Raw genomic sequence first — 16,635 nt, 5'->3', positions numbered from 1 at the left:
TGCTGTACCTCAAGTTTCAATACAATCACTATTACTTTTTATTCAATTCCCTTTTATTCTTATTCCAAGATATACGCTACACTTAACTTTGATGAATGTGATGATCCGTGACACTCATCATCATTCTCACCTATGAACGTGCGTGACTGACAACCACTTCCGTTCTACCTTAGGCCGGGCGCATATCTCTTAGATTCCCCAACAGAATCTTCGTGGTATAAGCTAGATAGATGGCGGCATTCATGAGGATCCAGAAAGTATAACCTTGTCTGTGGTATTCCGAGTAGGATCCTGGGAATCCGGAAAGTCTAACCTTGTCTGTGGTATTCCGAGTAGGATTCCAGCATTGAATGACTGTGACGAGCTTCAAACTCCTGAAGGCTGGGCGTTAGTAACAGACGCAAAAGAATCAATGGATTCTATTCCAACCTGATTGAGAACCGACAGATGATTAGCCGTGCTGTGACAGAGCATAGGAACGTTTTCACTGAGAGGACGGGATGTAGCCATCAGCCATGGGTGATGCCTCCAGACGATTAGCCGTGCAGTGACAGCGCATAGGATCATTTTTCCGAGAGGATTGAAAGTAGCCACCGATGATGGTGATGCCCTACATACAGCTTGCCATGGAAAGGAGTAAGAAGGATTGAAGGAAGAGTGAGTAGTGAAGTAGAGTTTCAAGAGGAGCACAGCATCTCCATATACCTATCTGAAATTCTCACTATTGATTTACATAAGTATTTCTACCCCTTTTTATTTTCTATTTTATTATTAATTTTCGAAACCATAAACCAATTTAATCTGCCTAATTGAGATTTACAAGGTGACCATAGCTTGCTTCATACCAACAATCTCTGTGGGATCGACCCTTACTCGCGTAAGGTTTATTACTTGGACGACCCTGTACACTTGCTGGTTAGTTGAACGGAGTTGTGAACTATGGTATTGGCATCATATTTTTGGCGCCATTATCAGGGAATGAAAAGCAATGAATTTTGCAAAATGGAATAACAAGTGAATCACAATTTCGTCCACCAAGTTTTTGGCGCCGCCGGGGATTGTTCGAGTATGGACAACTGACGGTTCATCTTGTTGCTCAGATTAGGTAATTTTCTTTTTATTTTCTTTTCAAAAAGTTTTCAAAATTTTTCTTTTATTTTCGTTTTTCTAAAAGAATTTTTTCGAAAAAAATTAATAAAAATACAAAAAATTAGAAAATCATAAAAATCAAAAATATTTTGTGTTTCTTGTTTGAGTCTTGTGTTAATTTTTAAGTTTGGTGTCAATTGCATGCCTTTAAAATTTTTCTTGTATTTTTTTCGCAAATCTCATGCATTCATAGTGTTCTTCATGATCTTCAAGTTGTTCTTGACAAGTCTTCTTGTTTGATCTGGATGATTTCTTGTTTTGTGTTGTTTGTTGTTTTTCATGTGCACTTTTGCACTCATATTTTCCATGCATTAAAGATTTCTAAGTTTGGTGTCTTGCATGTTTTCTTTGCATCAAAAATTTTTCAAAATTATGTTCTTGATGTTCATCATGATCTTCAAAGTGTTCTTAGTGTTCATCTTGACATTCATAGCATTCTTGCATACATTCATTATTTTGATCTAAAAATTTCATGCATTGAGTATTTTTGTTGTTTTTCTCTCTCATAATTAAAAATTCAAAAATCAAAAAAATATCTTTTCCTTATTTCTGTCATAATTTTCGAAAATTTGAGTTGACTTAGTCAAAAATTTTCAAAATAAGTTGTTTCTTACAAGTCAAGTCAAAATTTCAAATTTTAAAAAAATCTTATCTTTTCAAAATCTTTTTCAAAAATCATATCTTTTTCATTTTTTTATTATTTTCGAAAATTTCAAAAATTATTTTTCAAAAATCTTTTTCTTATCTTTTATATCTAATTTTCGAAATTAGCTAACAATTAATGTGATTGGTTCAAAAATTTGAAGTTTGTTACTTTCTTGTTAAGAAAGGTTCAATCTTTAAGTTCTAGAATCTTATCTTGTAGTTTCTTGTTAGTTAAGTCATTTTAAAAATTAGATCTTTTTCAAAAATATTATCCTTTTCAAAATTTGATTTCAAAATATCTTATCTAACCTCATATCTTCTTATCTTTTTAAATTTTGATTTTAATATCTTTTTCAACTAACTAATCAACTTTTTGTTTGTTTCTTATCTTTTTCAAAACCACCTAACTACTTTTCCCCCCTTAATTTTCGAAAATATCTCACCCCTTTTTCAAAAATTCTTTTTAATTAATTAAGTGTTTCATGTTTTAATTTTAATATCTTTTAATTTTCAAAAATACTAACCCCTTTTTCAAATTATTTTCGAAATTTCCCCTCTCTTTTCTTCTTCTATTTAATTAATTAATTACTAACACTTCTCTTTACCTCTCTTCATCTAAGAATCCGAACTTCTTATATCCCTTGTATTTGGATTCTTCTACCCCTTTCTTCTTCTACTAACATAAAGGAATCTCTATACTGTGACATAGAGGATTCCTCTTTCTTTTCTTGTTTTCTTCTCTTTCATATGAGCAGGAACAGGGAAAAAGGCACTCTTGTTGAAATTGATCCAGAACCTGAAAGGACTCTGAAGAGAAAATTAAGAGAAACTAAGTTACAACAATCCAGAAGCAACCTTTCAGAAAATTTCGAACAAGAGAAGGAGATGGCAGCCGAAAATAATAATAATGCAAGGAGAATGCTTGGTGACTTCACAAAGCCAACGTCCAAGTTTGATGGAAGAAGCATCTCCATTCCTGCCATTGGAGCCAATAACTTTGAGCTGAAACCTCAGCTAGTTGCCTTAATGCAACAAAACTGCAAGTTTTATGGACTTCCGTCTGAAGATCCTTATCAGTTTTTAACTGAGTTCTTGCAGATCTGTGAGACTGTAAAGACGAATGGAGTTGATCCTGAAGTCTACAGACTCATGCTTTTCCCTTTTGCTGTAAGAGACAGAGCTAGAATATGGTTGGATTCACAACCTAAGGATAGCCTGGACTCCTAGGATAAGCTGGTCACTGCCTTCTTGGATAAATTCTTTCCTCCTCAAAAGCTGAGCAAGCTGAGAGTGGATGTTCAAACCTTCAAACAAAAAGATGGTGAATCCCTCTATGAAGCTTGGGAAAGATACAAGCAGCTAACCAAAAGGTGTCCATCTGACATGTTTTCAGAATGGACCATATTAGATATATTCTATTATGGTCTCTCTGAATTTTCGAAAATGTCATTGGATCATTCTGCAGGTGGATCTATTCACCTGAAGAAAACGCCTGAAGAGGCTCAAGAACTCATTGACATGGTTGCAAACAACCAATTCATGTACACTTCTGAGAGAAATTCCGTGAATAACGGGATACCTCAGAAGAAAGGAGTTCTTGAAATAGATGCTCTGAATACCATATTGGCTCACAACAAAGTGTTGGCTCAACAGGTCAACATGATCTCTCAAAATCTGAATGGATGGCAACATGCATCCAACAGTACTAGAGAGGCAGCTTCTGAAGAAGCTTATGATCCTGAGAACCCTGCCAAGGCAGAGGTTAATTACATGGGTGAACCTTATGGAAACACCTACAACTCATCATGGAGAAATCATCCAAATTTCTCATGGAAGGATCAACAAAAGCCTCAACAAGGCTTTAACAATGGTGGACGCAATAGGCTGAGCAATAGTAAGCCATATCCATCATATTCTCAGCAAAAGACAGAGAATTCTGAACAAAACACCTCTAATTCAGCCAATCTAGTCTCTGATCTGTCAAAAGCCACTTTCAGTTTCATGAATGAAACAAGATCCTCCATTAGAAATTTGGAGGCACAAGTGGGCTAGCTGAGTAAGAAAGTCATTGAAACTCCTCCCAGTATTCTCCCAAGTAATACAGAAGAGAATCCAAAAGGAGAGTGCAAAGCCATTGACATAGTCAATATGGCCGAATGCACAAGGGAGGAAGAGGACAAAAATCCTAGTGAGGAATACCTCCTGGGACGTCCCTCAAGCAAGAAGGAGTTTCCTATTAAGGATCCAAAGGAATCTGAGGCTCATATAGAAACCATAGAGATTCCATTAAATCTCCTTCTGCCATTCATGAGCTCTGAAGACTATTCATCCTCTGAAGAGGATGAAGATGTGACTGGAGAGCAAATTGCTCAATACTTAGGAGCTATCATGAAGCTGAATGCCAAGTTGTTTGGTAATGAGACTTGGGAAAGTGAACCTCCCTTGCTCATTAGTGAACTGGATACCTGGATTCAGCAAATTCTACCTCAAAAGAAACAAGATCCTGGCAAGTTCTTAATCCCTTGTACCATAGGCACCATGACCTTTGCAAAAGCTCTGTGTGATCTAGGGTCAGGGATAAACCTTATGCCACTCTCTGTAATGGAGAAGCTGGGGATCATTGAGGTACAACCTGCCTTGTTCTCATTACAATTGGCAGACAAGTCATTGAGACAAGCCTATGGAATAGTAGAGGACGTGTTAGTAAAGGTTGAAGGCCTTTACATCCCTGCTGATTTCATAATCTTAGACACTAGGAAGGAAGAGGATGATTGCATCATCCTTGGAAGACCTTTCCTAGCCACAGCAGGAGCTGTGATAGATGTCAACAGAGGTGAATTAGTCCTTCAATTGAATGGGGACTACCTTGTGTTTAAGGCACATGGCCATCCATCTGTGACAAAAGAGAGTAAGCATAAAGAGCTTCTCTCAGTTCAGAGTCAAGAAGAGCCCACACAGTCAAACTCTAAGTTTGGTGTTGTGAGGCCACAACCAAACTCTAAGTTTGGTGTTAAGACCCCATATCCAAACTATAAGTTTGGTGTTGGGACTATACAACATTGACCTGATCACCTTTTGTGGCTCCATGAGAGCCACTGTCAAGCTATTGACATTAAAGAAGCGCTTGTTGGGAGGCAACCCAATTTTATTTATCTAATTTTTATTTTATTTTGTTTTATTGTTATTTTGTGTTTTATTAGGTACATGATCATGAGAAGTCACGAAAAAATCATAAAAATTAAAAACAGAATCAAAAACAGCAGAAGAAAAAATTCACACCCTGGAGGACGCACAGGCTGGCGTTCAACGCCAGTAAGATGCATCTGGCCGGCGTTCAACGCCAGAACAGAGCACCATTCTGGCGCTGAACGCTAGAAACAAGCAACATTCTGGCACTGAACGCCAGGAATGTGCCCGGAGAAAAAAAGCTGGCGCTGAACGCCAGCAACAAGCATGAAACTGGCGTTTAACGCCAGAAACATGCTTTACATGGGCGTTGAACGCCCAGAACGTGCACCAACGGGCGTTTAAACGCCAGAATGGTGTGCAAAGGCATTTTACATGCCTATTTAGTGCAGGGATGGAATTCCTTGACACCTCAGGATCTGTGAACCCCACAGGATCACTTCAGGATCTGTGGACCCCACAGTATCCCCACCTACCTCGCCCTCTCTCTCTCCATTCATGGTCATCCCTTCTGTTCTTCATTCACCACCTACATTTATCCACTCTTCCCCACACACCCCACCTACCTTTACAATTCAACTTCTCTTTCCCACCCAATCCCACCCATATAGCCGAATCCATTTCCCCTCACTCACCTCCATTTTCTTCTTCTTCTTCTCCCTCTCTTCTTTCTTCTCTTGCTCGAGGGCGAGCAATATTTTAAGTTTGGTGTGGTAAAAGCATAGCTTTTTTTTGCTTTTCCATTACCATTAATGGCACCTAAGGCCAGAGAAACCTCAAAGGGAAGACAAAAGCTTCCACCTCTGAGTCTTGGGAGATGGAAAGACTCATATAAAGCTGTCATAGCTCAGTGGTAGAACATGTGGCTGCAAATCAAGAGATCCCTGAGATACCTCAGGGGATAAGTTATCCTCCACACAAATATTGGAAGCAACTAAGGGTAGAAACACCAAAATTACTAGGAATCATTCAACAGAAGCAAGGAAGAGACATAGAGGAGCTCAAAAAGCACCATTGGACCTTCAAGAAGGCGCCACCCTCACTCAGGTGGATTCATTCCTTGTTCTTTATTTCTTTCTGTTTTCGGTTTTTAATGTTGTGTTTATCTATGTTTTGTGTCTCTACTTCATGATCATTAGTATGTAACCATGCCTTAAAGCTATGAATAAATTCCATTAATCCTTCACCTCTCTTAAATGAAAAATGTTTTAATTCAAAAGAACAAGAAGTACATAAATTTCGAATTTATCATTGAATTTAATTTAATTATATTGATGTGGTGACAATACTTTTTGTTTTCTGAATGAATGCTTGAACAGTGCATATGTCTTTTGATATTGTTGTTTATGAGTGTTAAAATTGTTGGCTCTTGAAAGAATGATGAATAAAGAGAAATGTTATTGATGATCTGAAAAAAATCATGAAATTGATTCTTGAAGCAAGAAAAAGCAGTGAAAAAGGAAGCTTGCGAAAAAAAAAAGTGGCGAAAAAAAATAGAAAGAAAAAGAGAAAGCAAGCAGAAAAAGCCAATAGCCCTTAAAACCAAAAGGCAAGGGTAAAAAGGATCCAAGGCTTTGAGCATCAATGGATAGGAGGGCCCAAGGAAATAAAATCCAGGCCTAAGCGGCTAAATCAAGCTGTCCCTAACCATGTGATTGTGTCATGAAGGTCCAAGTGAAAAGTTGAGACTGCGTGGTTAAAGTCGTGATCCAAAGCAAAAGAGTGTGCTTAAGAGCTCTGGACACCTCTAACTGGGGACTCTAGCAAAGCTGAGTCACAATCTGAAAAGGTTCACCCAGTCATGTGTCTGTGGCATTTATGTATCCGGTGGTAATACTGGAAAACAAAATGCTTAGGGCCACAGCCAAGACTCATAAGTAGCTGTGTTCAAGAATCAACATGCTTAACTAGGAAAGTCAATAACACTATCCAAAATTCTAAGTTCCCAGAGACGCCAATCACTCTGAACTTCAAAGGAAAAAGTGAGATGCCAAAACTGTTCAGAAGCAAAAAGCTACAAGTCCCGCTCATCTAATTATAATTAATATTCATTGATATGCTAGAATTTATAGTATATTCTCTTCTTTTATCCTATTTGATTTTCAGTTGCTTGGGGACAAGCAACAATTTAAGTTTGGTGTTGTGATGAGTGGATAATTTATACGCTTTTTGGCATTATTTTTAGGTAGTTTTTAGTAAGTTTGAGCTACTTTTAGGGATGTTTTCATTAGTTTTTATGTTAAATTCACATTTCTGGACTTTACTATGAGTTTGTATGTTTTTCTGTGATTTCAGGTAAATTCTGGCGGAAATTGAGGGATTTGAGCAAAACTCTGAAAAAGGCTGACAAAAGGACTGCTGATGCTGTTGGAATCTGACCTCCCTGCCCTCGAAATGGATTTTCTGGAGCTACAGAACTCCAATTGGCGCGCTCTCAACGGTGTTGGAAAGTAGACATCCAGAGCTTTCCAGCAATATATAATAGTCCATACTTTATTCGGAAATTGACGACGTAACTTGGCGTTGAACGCCAAGTACATGCTGCTGTCTAGAGTTAAACGCCAGAAAAACGTCATGATCCGGAGTTGAACGCCCAAAACACGTTATAACTCAGAATTCAACTCCAAGAAAAGCCTCAGCTCGTGGATAGATCAAGCTCAGCCCAAACATACACCAAGTGGGCCCCGAAAGTGAATTTATGCATCAAATACTTACTCATGTAAACCCTAGTAGCTAGTCTAGTATAAATAGGATAAGTTACTATTGTATTAGACATCTTTGGTCTTAGTTTTGTATTATTCTTCATCTTAGGAGACTATTGATCACACTCAAGGGGGCTGGCCATTCGGCCATGCCTGAACCGTTTACTTATGTATTTTCAACAGTGGAGTTTCTGCACACCATAGATTAAGGGAATGAAAAGCAATGAATTTTGCAAAATGGAATAACAAGTGAATCACAATTTCGTCCACCAGTTATCTTGTGAAGCAAATTCTTAAGTTTGTGGTATGGTCATTGATCAGCTAAGTTGGTTCACCTACAAGGTATATAGGCAACTATATGCCCTAAACCACATGCTTGAAGCACATTCTATGAGACTAACCAAACAATAAGATCCCAATAAGAGAAGAGAAAGAGCAATAAGAGTTTGAAAAGGAAAGAAAAACAATAAGACATAATGCTAGGCACCAAGGGTTTGAATATTGAGACATGTATCTGTGGTGTTCATGTGCAAGGGATATGCTTGGATGAATGAGCTCTTAGGAGTGCCTTATCACTTAGTAACTTGGGTTAACTAATCTGGGATTATCAGCTGAAAGTCCACTATCAAGAGTAACCTTTGCTACAGAGCACTTAGTAACCCAAAGAGGTGCTAGACACCAAGGTCTCAAGAAAGAAAAATAACAAACCATATGCCTGTGGTGTGTATGTATGGGGGAAAGAGACTTGAGGGAGTAAGTCCTTAGGGGTGTCTCAACACCTAGCACCTTGAACTAACTGGTTCAGGAGTGTTGGTTGAAAGCTTATCATAAAGAGTCGCCCTCTTACAGAGCACTTAGCCTAAAGAGAATGCAATAAAACTTGGAAAAGAAGGAAGGATCAACAATTCGGAAGTCTCAAAGGATGCAATCAAGTGAGTGTTCAAGAGCATGATAAAGGCCTGAAAACAAGTAAAGTAATGAACCTAAGTTGCTATGCATGAAACCCCATAAACCAGGAATTTGACTTCTATAATGATTACTTGTCTATCTTGTTCTTTCATTCTTTTCTTTCCCATGTTTCAGTACTTGCTTAGGGAAAGCAAGCTTTAAGTTTGGTGTTGTGATGCCAGGACATCTTGGCCAGTTTCACTGACCTTTTCTTTACTGTTTTAAGGTAGTTTCATGCATTTTCTTAGTAAATAAGGCAAGTTTTGGATGAAAATACACTTACACCTTGATTCAAGCAATTATTGTGAACTTTACCTGATTTCATGAGGATTAGGCAGGAATTGTATGATAAAATTGATGATGCATAATCTCATGATTTGGAACAGAGCTTTGATGCACCTTAATTGCTTGATTTCAGGATAAAGGAAGCAAGAAAGAACCACGTTAGCAGCCACGTTAATCTAATTAACGTGACCACTAACATGGAATGGGACAAGCCTGTAGCGTTAATGGAAAAGGTGATCGCCAATAACGCCTTCGAAGCCATCATAGCCCCATGTTAGTTGCCACGTTAACTACATTAACGTGGTAACTAACGTAGAAGAGGAAGAGGAGCTCCAACGTTAATGGTAAAAGTGGTTGCCACTAACATTCCACAAAGGCACAATGAAGCCACGTTAAGAGTCACGTCAATCCAATTAACGTAAACTCTAACGTGGGATGAAGAACCAATCACCAACGTTAGTGACACTCACCTTTATCACTAACGTTGGACCAACCCAAGAGTGCCCACGTTAGTGGTCACGTCAAGACCACTAACATGAGATATAACGTGGAGCTAAGCATGATAAGCCAACGTTAGTGACACTCACCTTTGTCACTAACGTTGGAGATGGCAATCACTACCACGTTAGTGGCCATGTTAATCTAATTAACGTGAACTCTAACGTGGGAGGTAGGGGCGTTTGGAGCGTTAGTGATAAAGGTAAGTGTCACTAATACTCTCGAAGCTTAGGCATGCCCACGTTAAGAGTCACGTTAGTTATACTAACGTGAACTCTAACGTAGAGAAAGGGGTCACAAGGCAACGTTAGTGATCACGTTAGTGCCACTAACGTTGAAGTTAACGTTGATCATTTTGGGTTGGAACGTTAGTGGAAAAGGTGATTGTCACTAACGTTCTCGAACCCACATCCTCACTTAACGTTAACGTCACTAACGTCCTAACTAACGCCCATGCCTAACTCACACTTTTTCTGCAAACAAAGCTAAGCCCACTCAAGATCAAAGGCACATATCCAAGACTTGGAGAACTCACTAGAAGATCAACAAGAGTAGTATATATAAGAGTAGTTTTGAACTATGATGGAGCTTTGGCACTTTTGGAGAACTACATTCTATATATTTACTTTCTGCATGTATTCTGTTCTACCCTTTTTCATTTCCATTTCCAGAGCTATGAACAACTAAACCCCTTTCATTGGGTTAGGGAGCTCTGTTGTGATTTGATGGATCAATTATAGTTTTATTCTTCTTCCTCTTTCTTTTCTCTTGATTTACTAGAAAGCTTTCGATCTTAATCTAATTAGTTAGTTGTCTTGGAAAAGAAACTCTCCATAATTGGATCTCCTCTGAGCCTTGGAAAAGGGATGAGGAGATCATGCTAGAAATGCTTTCTCATGTTGGACCAAATTGGGGTTTGGGCGGGTATAGTGACATGTAATCCTTCCAACACTTTGATTTGGAAATACATGTAGTATAACCAGTAACCACACTTCATCTCTTCCCATGAGCAATTAAATCAAGAAATTAGGCAGTTGTTCAAGCTTAGAGAGATTAGATTGCCAAGGAATTGGGATTCAATCACTTAAGATTGCCAAGGGGATCAATGAATGCATTGATTGAGGAAGAGATGAGAATGAACTTGATTCGGAGAATGCAACATCTCCTAAGCCCAATAAATCCCCATCTCTGATCTTACCAATTCTCTTTACTTTTTGCCATTTATTTCCATGTTCATCTTCCCAAATCCCCATTTAAGATTCTGCACTTTATTTTCTGCAATTTACTTTCTCGCTATTTAATTTCCAGCAAATCTCAATTACATTTTGTTTAGCTCAACTAGCACACTCTTCCAACTAAAGTTGCTTGACCAATCAATCGCTGTGGGATTCGACCTCACTCTATTGTTAGTTTTTACTTGACGACAATTTGGTATACTTGCCAAAGGGAAATTTGTTGAGAGACAAGTTTTCGTGCATCAGACGGCTGGGATTTTGGAAGCCCAAGGACAAGAAAGCACAAGAAAGATCCTCCCAAAAGGGTGAAGATGACTTCTCCCCCTCCAAGAAGAAAGACAAAGGCAAAGGGCCAATGAAATGAAGCTGAAGCTGCACAAGGTTGTTAAGTCCCATGGTTGACATTTCCTAATTTCTGAACTATGTTTAAGTTTCTCTCTGCTTTACTTTATGTTCGAGAATAACTGGTAATGCTAGGATAGTTTATGTTTTATGTCTAGTTCTTTATTACTTGAAGTCTTTTGTGAGTCCTTTGATATGCAAGAAAGAAAATGCAATGTTAACTTTAGTCTTGTTCAACATCAATAAAGTATAGTTTGTCTCCATAAGAGTTATTGTGAGTTGAGCAAGAACAAGAGTAAATGAGAGTAAGACTAAGAAAGCTCATTCAAAAAGCTAAGAAACAAAAGACTAAGTGTAGAACCTTCAATGAACTAAAAAGAAAATGAGTCATGAAAGGCAACTAGTCCTAGAAGGCATGACAAGTAGAGGTTGAGGGGTGTTTCTTGAATATCTATAGAACCAAGAAGTAGTAATCAACAAAGACCCAAGGCTCTGAGCATCAACTACTAGGAAGGAAAGAAAAACATTGAAAAAAACTCAAAAGAGTTAGAGACCCTAGTAGATGCTTGTGGTGAAGATGTGTCAAGAAGAGGCCTGGACAAGTAAATTCTCAGGGGTGTTTCAACACCTAGTACCCTAAAGCCATCTGGCTTGGGAGTGTTAATTGAATGCCTAACTAAAGGGTTGTCTTGAAACAAAACACTTAGAGTCGTGGTCAATGAATAGAAAAGAAGGACAGCAAAAAAAAAAAAAAAGAGAATGAGTTAACTCTTACTACTTCAAGGTGACAATCAATGAAAAAGACCCTTGAGGCACATACTTGGAAGAACCCTCAAGGATCTAGGGACTCTTTGTGACATTCAAAACATTCATGCACATGTTGAACACTTAGTCCTATTCTTAGTTATATTTGCATCTATTCAAAGTCAAGTCTCAATTCATAAAAAACCACTCACAATGGTTTTCTTGGGACAAGCAAAGCTTAAGTTTGGTGTTGTGATGACTTGCATCATCTACCCTTTTTCTTGCATAAAAAAGACCATAAAAGGGGCATAATCTCATTTTATCATTGCAATTCATGCCTTAATTGATGAATATCATAGTACATTACTTTGAAATGAGTTTGTGTTAAATTTCAGGTGAAAAAGACATCAAAAATGGGAAGAAAACAACAAAACAAGTGGGGCGTGTGAAGCAAGCGTGCCACTTGGAACAAACGCCAGAAGCTGGGCATGGCACGCCAACTCATTACCTAGAAGAGTCATCACTAGGGCGTGTCACTTTGTATCGAAGGCGTGGCATGCCAGTTTCAGAATTTACTTGGGTGTGCCACTTGAGGATGAAGGCGTGGCACGCCAAGCCTAAGAGACCCACAATTGAATGGGCGTGCCACTTTAGCAACATGGCGTGGCACGCTGGTACAAGAATCCAGAGAAGGGGTTGAAGGCTAATGAGATTTGGGCATGCCACTTGTACAACTAAGCGTGGCACGCCAATGAACGAGAAGGTAAAGCAAAAGCTGGGCGTGCCACTTGATGTCGAAGGCGTGGCACGCCAGCTTAAGAGGCTCACTAAGGCGTGCCACTTGAATGTCCAGGCGTGGCACGCCAATACACAAAGAATACCTAAACCAAAGCTGGGCGTGCCACTTGGTGTCGAAGGTGTGGCACCCCAGCTCACATATCTCACTTGGGCGCGCCACTTGCATGATCAGGCGTGGCACGCCAGCACTTAAGGAGGCCAAACAAAGCTGGGCGTGCCACTTGGATATCGAAGGCGTGGCACGCTAGCTCAATTATCCCACTTTGGCGTGACACTTGAACATCCAAGCGTGGCACGACAACTCTTGAAACCAATTGAAGTGAAGGGGCGTGGCACGCCAGTCCCATGGCGTGGCACGCTGGTAGTGTTTTCCAGAGAAGGAGATAAAGGGCCAAATGAACTGGGCGTGCCACTTGGATGATAAGGCGTGGCACGCCAGCAAAAAGATGAAGCATTTAGAGGGGCATGGCACGCGAGATCCTGGGCGTGCCACGCTGGTACAAATTTCTAGTATCATGAAGATGTGGGAAAAGGCCTGGGCGTGCCACTTTGGCTCGAAGGCGTGGCACGCCAAGCTACTTAAGGACTTTAAAAAGGCCTGGGCGTGCCACTTGGTGTCGAAGGTGTGGCACGCCAGGGATGTGATAGAGGAAGGCGTGCCACTTGAATGGTGAGGTGTGGCACGCCAAGATTGAAACTAAGGGAGCGTGACATGCCAGAGGAGTGCCAGTCACACGCCAGCTGGAAGATCATTTTGTTGAGTTTCTTTTCCCTTCAAATTGTAATTTTTCTTTTCACTTTTTTATTTTTCTTTATTTCTAGATCTAGGTGTAGTATAAATACCCCTGGAAGTAGTAGAAAAAGGGGGTTGGTCATCACTATCTCAGTAAGGGATTGTGGAGTTCTAGTTTTTCACTTTTTACACTTCATCTCTTCCATCTATTGTACTTTCTTTCTGAGCTATGAGTAGCTAAATTCCTTCTCATTGAGAGAGGGAGCTCTATTGTACTTGATGGATTAATGATAGTGGATTTTTTCTTCTCTTCATCTTCTCTTTGATTTACTAGAAGGAATTTTGTTCTTCATGCTTAGTATTCAATCATATTGGAAAAGAGGTTGAATGCAAAATGGGTTACATGGGATCCTTGGAAAAGGAAATATAAAACCATGCTAGAAATTCCTTCTCACACTTGAGTAGGATCTGGGTTTTGGTGATTGGATATGGTGACATATAATCCTCCCTCTACCTGGAGCTACAAGGATGTGTGGTATAATCAGGGACCAAGGATATCTCTCTTCATGAGCAATTAGACCAAGGAATTGGCTATTGATCAAGATCTGAGAGATTGAGTCACCAAGGGATTGGGACTCAATCAATCATGATTGCCAAGAGGTCAATGAGTTGCATGATTGAAGAGGATATAAGCTGGATTTAATCCAAAGAGACAATATCTCCTGATCTCAATGAATTTCCCCATTCTTATCTCTCCCATTCTTTTATATCTTTCATTCAAATTCTACAAATTCCCACTCCCCTTTACATTCTTGCCATTTCTATTTCTGTACCTTATTGCTTTCCTTTATTCTTTTGCCATTTATGTTTCTGCCATTTATAATTCCACACTCACAACTTATTCTGTTTAAACTTGACTAATTCACCAATTAATTAAAATTGTTCAAATCTACCAATCTCTGTGGATACGATCCCACTCCACTGTGGGTTATTACTTGTCGATAATTTTGGTGTGCTTGCCAAGGAGTAGATTCATCAATTTTATTGGGAGTGGAGTGAATCCAAACTCATCAGCGATCTTATTGAGAACTATATGGAAGTTTTCATGGATGACTTCAGTGTGTATGGTGATTCGTTTGATATTTGCTTGGATAGTTTAGCTAGAGTATTAGACCGATGTGTTAGTTCAAACCTTGTATTGAAGTTTGAAAAATGTCATTTTATGGTAAAACAAGGTATTGTTCTAGGACATGTTGTTTCTAATATTGGTATTTCAGTTGATCTAGCAAAGGTAGATGTCATTTCTGGTTTACCTTACCCCTCCTCCGTAAGGGAAGTCCGTTCGTTTCTTGTTCATGTAGGTTTCTACCGGCGATTCATCAAGGACTTCAGTAAGGTAGCACTGTGATGAGTCCATATTTTACGATATATTTTGATTTGATTTGAGTGGATTTTATCACATAAACCCACATTTATTCATCTAAATAGAATAATTTTGTAATTCTCCCTAGAATTGTGCTTAATTGTGAAAACATGCTTTTTAGGCATTATAATAGCTAAAATTAATTCATTTTAATCCCATTTGGTGCTATGATATACTTGTTGAGTGATTTCAGGTTTCCAAGGCAAGTATGGGATGGAAGAAGTGAAGAGAAAAGCATGCAAAAGGGAGAACTCATGAAGAAAATGAAGTTTGGAAGCTGGTGCAAAGGTGCGTACGCACAGTGATGCGTGCGTACACACATCAGTGACCTCGTGCAAGGATGCGTACGCACTAAATATTGCGCGTATACACGATGGGAATTCTGTGCAACTGTGCGTACGCACCGTAGGTCGTGCGTACGCATGCGTGCATATGCGTGAGGTCATCAATGCAAATCATTGGGGGCGAATTCTGGGCCTTCAAAACCCAGTCCAACTCATTTTTTGAAGATATTTAAGGCCAAAGTGAAGAGGAATGAAAGGGGGGAGCACTTAGGTTTAGATTTTTTACATGTTTTAGTTAGTTTTCTAGAGAGAGAAGCTCTCCCTTCTCTCTAGAATTACGGTTTCTTTGTTTAATTTTTTGCAATTTCTACTTTTAATTCTTGTTTTCATTTACTTTTCCTTGTCATTTATTGTTATTAAATCTTTGTTCTTCTTCATTTCTCTTGTTATTTCCTTTATTTTGTCATATTTTATGTTTATGCACACTCTTGTTAATTTTGTTTCTAATTAGTGCAATTTATGTTTTATGTTCATTTAATGCTTTCTCTAGCTGTTATTGTTATTTTCTTGCTTTGGTAGTTTTAGAATTTATTTTATTACAATTTAATATTGTTTTATTCTCATGCACACCCAGTGTTTGATAAAATGCTTGGCTTAGTTTTCATTTAGTTTTTCTACACTCTTGGCTTGAAATTGATGACTTTGGTGATCCTTGAGCCATTGATGTCCATTCTTGTTTGATACATTAAAGTAGTTAGTTAATTTGGTCTCTCTTGACTCTATGTGACCCCTTAGTGTTGACATAGGACTTAGGCATTGAAATTAACTATGCTTATTTGACTTATCTTCGATGTAAGGTTAACTAAGTAGGATTAACTCTTCATGATCATCATGTGTTTGTAGTCAATGGCTAGGATAGGTAACCTTATCTCTCAATTACTTTCCAAGAGGTTTCTTGCATTTGAAGTTTTATTGCTTTGACTTTTAATCCCTTGCATGATCATTTAATTGCTTTGATGTTTAATTTCTTGCATGTTTAGTTTTCACACTCTTGGTTGGGAAATTGGGTATTTGGGTGGAATTGAGTTGAGGATGTCCATTCCGCATTGTGTGAGAATAGTTAATTGGTTTTGTTTCCATTGACGCTAGTCTTTCACTAAGTAATTAGTGAGTTGACTAGGACTTATGGATTGAGATCAATTACGCTCTTTTGACTAATTCTCGAGGAGGATTGACTAATTTGGATTGACCCCACACAATTGCCATATTTGTGGTCCATAACTAGGATAGGGATCAAATAGTTCTCTTAGCAAGAATTAGGAAAGGTGTTACCATGGTGGGGTGTCTCCTACCTAGCACTTCTATTTAGAGTCCTTAAGTTGGACTTTATTGAGAAGCTCCAACAATGCTTGGGTTTCCAAACTCTCTATTGATTGTCCTAAGCTTTGAAGGAGTGTCCCACAAGCCATGAGCTTCCAACAAGAAGAACAAAAAGCAAACAAGAAAAACATATTCACAATATCAAACAAAAAACAAGATACTCACATACTAACATATTCACAATAGTTAAAAACAAGCAAGCAACATATGTATAATCAATCAAAAATAAGCTATTTACATATTAACATATTTGCAATAGCAAAAAATATACACCATGGTAACT

The sequence above is a fragment of the Arachis hypogaea genome, chromosome 5 (genome assembly GCF_003086295.3).
Source record: "Arachis hypogaea cultivar Tifrunner chromosome 5, arahy.Tifrunner.gnm2.J5K5, whole genome shotgun sequence".
In the NCBI taxonomy this organism is placed as follows: Eukaryota; Viridiplantae; Streptophyta; class Magnoliopsida; order Fabales; family Fabaceae; genus Arachis; species Arachis hypogaea.
This window is presented reverse-complemented; position numbering follows the sequence as displayed.